The sequence below is a fragment of the Notamacropus eugenii genome, chromosome 6 (assembly GCF_028372415.1).
Source record: "Notamacropus eugenii isolate mMacEug1 chromosome 6, mMacEug1.pri_v2, whole genome shotgun sequence".
Lineage (NCBI taxonomy): Eukaryota > Metazoa > Chordata > Mammalia > Diprotodontia > Macropodidae > Notamacropus > Notamacropus eugenii.
This window is the reverse complement of record NC_092877.1, coordinates 105,818,685-105,825,078: the sequence shown is the minus strand read 5'-3', so window position 1 is coordinate 105,825,078 and position 6,394 is coordinate 105,818,685. Positions and strand designations below refer to the sequence as shown.

Here is a 6,394-nt window from a genome sequence, read left to right as displayed (position 1 = left end):
CACCCTGCTTTCCAGAGCTAAGGCCCAGTAAGCAAGCTGTGCCCTGAGTTTGGCATAACAACAATTCTTTGTGCTCACCCTCTGGATGATCTCACCCTGTGGCAAAATCATAGCATTGTTGCATTCCTTTGACCAGCACCAGTGTTCCATGAGCTCGAACGTGCATTGGGCAAGTACCCATGTTCCAGTCCTGAAGCTCTGCAATGAATCAAATTTGTCTCATTGTTGCTATTAGCCCTCATTGCCAGGGCTACAGCTCACTGAGCAGTCACTGGTATAAGTATTCAGATATACCTACACTGCCTTGGGTCTCCCCACTGGGGGCAGGGCCCCAGCACATGCATCTAGATCCCCTCCATGCTTGCAAGTCATTTCCTTCACTTTGAAATTAAACTTCTGTTTGATTCCTGACTCTCCTGCCTCTAGCTTGCTCTGTTTGGCTCCAGCCACCCATAGGTTAGAGTCTGGTTCAGTCCAGTTGAAGTTAATTAGTGTCAGAAGTAGGGCTGGACATAGAACCAGGTTGTTGGACTGGTACAGTGGAAATGGACTAGTCACCACTGAATACTTATCTCTCCAGAGTCTGACACCCCCTCCCCATCCAGTGAGTCCTTTGCCTTTGTCCCTGCCTCAATCCTCTGAGCTCCCACCTTGGTTGTGCTCGGTATTATTTGTAAGGAAAACTCCAGGGTCACTCCGGCGACCCAACTCACCTTGAATCATTCTGGTAAGGATATCCTTTCTTAAACTCCACACTTCTGTTAATTGGTCTCTCTGCATGCCTCTGCTGGGGTTTTTTTTAACTATAAAATTGTAACTGCATGTCTCTTGTTCCTCTGTGTGCCTCTATTGTTTTTTAAATTACACACCTCTGTAAAGCTGAAACTACCTGTCTCTGTAACTGCATGCCTCTGTATAAACTGTGAATGCACACTTCATTAGAATTGTTCATGTCTGTGTGTATCTATGTTGCCATTTTGTTTGTGTTGGTGTCTTTATAAAATGTAGCTTATCTATGTCGTGTTCATGTTGTGAGCTAGATTCTGTTATCTTGAAAGATTTAAAATTCAGTCAGCTAGAAAAACTTCCAAGGGTTATAGCCAAAGAGTTTAGAACACTGGGGAAAATTAATGAACTTTTATACTGGAAGCAATTGTCCCAGTAAGCAGGAGGAACCCCAACTTTAGGTTTTCCATGGGAGATTAGGTTATAAGAGAAGGAAAACAATAACCTTGTAAGACATTTTTTTCCCTATCATTTCAGCTTTGGCTATGTTGGAATTATAGGGAAAAAAAGCCAAATAATCACAGTTTATAGAACTGCTAAAAACATGTTAGCAGGTTAAAGAGTTTGTAGATTAATCATTTTAAGATTACAAGGGAGAACTCCAGGGCCCTTGGGAAAATTCTAGTAACTCACTCTTTTTTGAAATATCTTAGTAAGTTTGGGGTACCACTCTGTAGAATTTGTTTTAAGGAAACATAAGCATTTAGTTTTGTAGAAGTTAAAAGTAAATGGAAAAATTAATAGTTTCATTGTTCTAGGGCAAGGAAAGAAAGTAGCTAGTTTGGAAGTAATGCCAGAGTGAAGAAAGAAAAAAAAATAGTGAACAGTTTGAAACTTCTAGCAATGTTTTGTTAACCCTTCCCTGACATATCTGACCATGGAAAGAGAAAAAAAATTGTTTAAACCAAAGATCTCTTGTAACTCCACAAGTCAAAGACCCTCTCCGTCTCCGTCTCCCTGTTAACCCCTCTCATCTCAGATAAGATTCTCAAATAAAGGTGTTGAAAAAATGCTGGAATAATGTAGGAAAAGTTGAATTATATTCTGGTTGCAGAAATATATTGGCTGTGTAATCTTGGGCCATTTATCTTATCACTGTTTGCCCCAGTTTGCTGATATGTAAAGAGAAAAATAATAGTGGTACCCACCTCCCAGAGGTGTTGTGAGATCAAAATAATAAAATGATTGTAAACTACTTACAGTGACTGGCATATGTCAAAGACTACATTATTTCTTTACTTGAATGTAGTTATTCCATATCTGATAACTCTAAAGTGGTTTTAAAATGCCAAAGGCAATAAGATTTTTATATGAGATAATTTGGAAATGCACTTGATGTCATCTGAAGCTTTGTTTTATGTTTTAAATACATGATATTGCTTATGTTACTATTGCATCTCTACATACTCTTATATTGTGAAGTTTGAAAGCCCGTTGCAACAGAAATGCTGTTAGGCAAAATAACTTTTTAATTTGGTTGCTGTTACATACACATGAATTGAGCTTTTAAAAGATGTGATAAAAATAGATATTTGAAAACTTAGATATTTAATGACTGTTATATAATATTGTTATAAAATAACTTTGTTGTAAAGCAGATAAAGTTACTATAATAGCAAATTTTCATCTGAAATTCTTGGCTATTACAAAAGTGTATGGTGGGGGTGGAGTAGAAAGACACACATATGCAGGGTTTCCCCACATAGCCCATAAAATACCTGTAGAGAGGGACTCTCAACAAATTTTGGAGCAGTAGAAGTGGAGAACAAGAGAGTGGAGGAGATTTCCAGCCTAGGGTGACTTGAAAGGCCCACGGGAAATGTTGGTTGCACCACACAGGGAGCTGAGAGTGGAGTGCGGAGCCCAGCCCAGCCTTGGCCTCACAGCACAGCACGACTCTGGGAAAAGGACACCTCAGGGGCAGAATCCTGAGTCGAGGAATCCCCAGTTGCAGCAGCAGTGGGTTCGCATATCCCTCAACCCACAGGTGCCAAAGGTCAGTAACAGAGTTTTTTCAGCTGGCCAGGAAGGGAAAAGGGCCTTCCCATAGCTCCAGCCTCAGGCAGCAGCCTGCAGAGCCCACATTGGTAGCTGGCAGCAGTTCTCACAGCAGCCCCTACAGCAGCCCGCATTCATTATTGGATCGTAAAAATACCTGGGGGCACTGAGGAGCTGAATATTACCTCAGCCCTCTGAAGAGGCCCTGATGGAGCTGGTCTTTGACTCACACTGAATGGTAGCCCTGCCCCCACAGCTTATCTGAAAATCAGCCCCCAGTGCTGACTTGGTGAAACTGGAGGCTAGGTGGCTGTGGAGAGGAAACTGCTAAGATTCTGGGCAAAAAATCTCTTCCTGCTTCCAGATCAGTGTACATGCTTGATTGTGCCACCTTGGAGGAAATGAGATCTTATAGATTCCCAGAGTATACCCTACTTTTGACAAAGGACCCAAAAGTCAAGTAACTGGTTGGGAAAATGCCCAAAAAAGGGAAAAAAAATAAGACTATGCAAGGTCACTTTCTTGGTGAACAGTTATCTTCTCCCATCCTTTCAGATGAGGAAGAACAATGCTTACCATCAAAGAAAGACATAAAAGTCAAGGCTTCTGTATTCCAAACATCCAAAACAAATATTCAATGGTCTCAGGCCATGGAAGAGCTCAAAAAAGGATTTTGAAAATCAAGTAAGAGAGGTGGAGGAAAAACTGGGAAGAGAAATGAGAGAGATGCAAGATAATCATGAAAAGCAGGTCAACACCTTGCTAAAGAAGACCCAAATATATGCTGAAGAAAATAACAGCTTTAAAAATAGGCTAACTTGGGGAGGAGCCAAGATGGCGGAGTAGAAAGATACACATATGCTAGCTCCTAACCCACAGTCCATAAAATACCTGTAAAGAAGAACTCTCAACAAATTCTGGAGCAGCAGAAGCCACAGAACAACAGAGTGGAGGAGATTTCTGTTCCAGAGAGACCTGAAAAACTGACCCGAAAGGTCCATTGCTCAGCAGACCCAGAGCAGAGCCCAGCCCTGCCTCAGCCACGCGGCACTGAGGGGAGGAGATCTGAGCAGGCTTCAGGGACAGACTCTCCAGCAGCAGCGCAGGTCCCTCCACCCACAGGTGACAAAGGTCAGTGAGAGGGTCTTTTTGGCCAGCTGAGAGGGGAGTGGGGTGTCTCCATAACCCAGGCCCCTTCGGGAGGCAGCAGCAGAGGCAGCAGTGAACAGGGGCTCCCAAAGCAGGCAGGAGACTGCATCCCTTCTTGAAGGTCTCCGCGTAAACCCCCTGAGGGAACTGAGCCCCATGTGGCCTCCCTGCCCCCACCCGAGCACCTGAACTTAATCTCACACTGAAGAGCAGCCCCACCCCCACTGAAAGCCCAGAGGCTGGGAAGCAGCATCTGAATCTCAGCCCCCAACCACTGGCTGGGTGGATCTGGAGGCGAGGTGGGTATGGAGAGGACCCTCAGAAGTCAAGTCACTGGCTGGGACAATGCCCAGAAAAGGGGAAAAAAAAATAAGACCATAGAAGGTTACTTTCTTGGTGAACAGATATTTCCTCCCATCCTTTTGGATGAGGAAGAACAATGCTCACCATCAGGGAAAGACACAGAAGTCAAGGCTTCTGTATCCCAAGCATCCAAAATAAATATTCAATGGGCTCAGGCCATGGAAGAGCTCAAAAAAGGATTTTGAAAATCAAGTTAGAGAGGTGGAGGAAAAACTGGAAAGAGAAATGAGAGAGATGCAAGAAAAGCATGAAAAGCAGGTCAACAACTTACTAAAGGAACCCAAAAAAATGCTGAAGAAAATTACACCTTGAAAAATAGGCTAACTCAATTGGCAAAAGAGGTTCAAAAAGCCCATGAGAAGAATGCTTTCAAAAGCAGAATTAGCCAAATAGAAAAGGAGGTTCAAAAGCTCACTGAAGAAAATAGTTCTTCAAAAATTAGAATGGACCAGATGGAGGCTAAGGACTTTATGAGAAACCAAGAAATCACAAAACAAAACCAAAGGAATGAAAAAATGGAAGATAATGTGAAATATCTCATTGGAAAAACAACTGACCTGGAAAATAGATCCAGGAGAGATAATTTAAAAATTATGGAACTACCTGAAAGCCATGATCAAAAAAAGAGCCTAGACATCATCTTTCATGAAATTATCAAGGAAAACTGCCCTGAGATTCTAGAACCAGAGGGCAAAATAAGTATTCAAGGAATCCACAGATCACCGCCTGAAAGAGATCCAAAAAGAGAAACTCTTAGGAATATTGTGGTCAAATTCCAGAGTTCCCTGGTCAAGGAGAAAATATTGCAAGCAGCTAGAAAGAAACAATTCAAGTATTGTGGAAATACAATCAGGATAACACAAGACCTAGTAGCTTCTACATTAAGGGATCGAAGGGTGTGGAATAGGATATTCCAGAAGTCAAAGGAACTAGGACTAAAACCAAGAATCACCTACCCAGCAAAACTGAGTATAATACTTCAGGGGGAAAAAATGGTTTTTCAATGAAATAGAGGACTTTCAAGCATTCTTGGTGAAAAGACCAGAGCTGAAAAGAAAATTTGACTTTCAAACACAAGAATGAAGAGAAGCATGAAAAGCTAAACAGCAAAGAGAAGTCATAAGGGACTTACTAAAGTTGAACTGTTTACATTCCTTCATGGAAAGACAATATTTGTAACTCTTGAAACTTTTCAGTATCTGGGTAGTTGGTGGGATTACACACACACACACACACACACACACACACACATACAGAGAGAGAGAGAGAGAGAGAGAGAGAGAACACAGGGTGAATACACTAGGATGGGATCATATCTTTAAAAAAATGAAATTAAGGGGTGAGAGAGAAATGTATTAGGAGGAGACACGGAGAAATGGAATGGGGCAAATTATCTCTCATAAAAGAGGCAAGTAAATAACTTTTCAGTGGAGGGACAAAGTGGGAAGGTGAGAGAAAAAACATGAAACTTACTCTTGTCACATTCAACTAAAGGAAGGAATAAAATGCACACTCATTTTGGTATGAACACCTATCTTACAATACAGGAAAGTGGGGGAGAAGGGGATAAGTAGGGTGGGGGGGATAATGGGAGGAGGGAGCAATTAGAAGTCAACACTCTTGGGGAGGAATAGGATCAAAAGAGAGAATAGAAGCAATGAGGGGCCAGACGGGATCGAGGGAAATATTGTTAGTCTTACACAACATGACTATTAAGGAAGTCATTTGCAAAATTTCACAGATATGGCCTGTATTGAATTGCTTGCCTTCCCAAAGGGGATGAGTGGGGAGGGAGGGATGAAGAGAAGTTGGAACTCAAAGTTTTAGGAACAACTGTTGAGCACTGTACTTGCATACAACTAGGAAATAAGAAATACAGGTAAAGGGGTATAGAAAGTTATCTTGCCCTACAGGACAAAAGAGAAGATGAGGATAAGGGAAAAGAGGGATGTTAGAAGGGAGGGCAGATTGGTGATAGGGGTAATTAGAATGCTCGGCATTTTGGGGTGGGGGAGGGGAGAAATGAGGAGAAAATGTGGAACCCAAAATTTTGTGGAAATGAATGTTGAAAACTTAAATAAATAAATTTAAAAAGAAA

General features: G+C 41.9%; 1 long non-coding RNA gene across 1 annotated transcript; it reads left to right on the top strand.

Moving 5' to 3' along the window:
- Window positions 1–326: 326 nt before the first annotated feature.
- On the top strand, window positions 327–5,858 carry LOC140511624 (uncharacterized). The gene is made up of 3 exons (XR_011969594.1): window positions 327–727; window positions 2,626–2,782; window positions 3,340–5,858. It is a non-coding gene; the product is annotated as an uncharacterized lncRNA (long non-coding RNA).
- The last annotated feature ends 536 nt before the right edge of the window (window positions 5,859–6,394 follow it).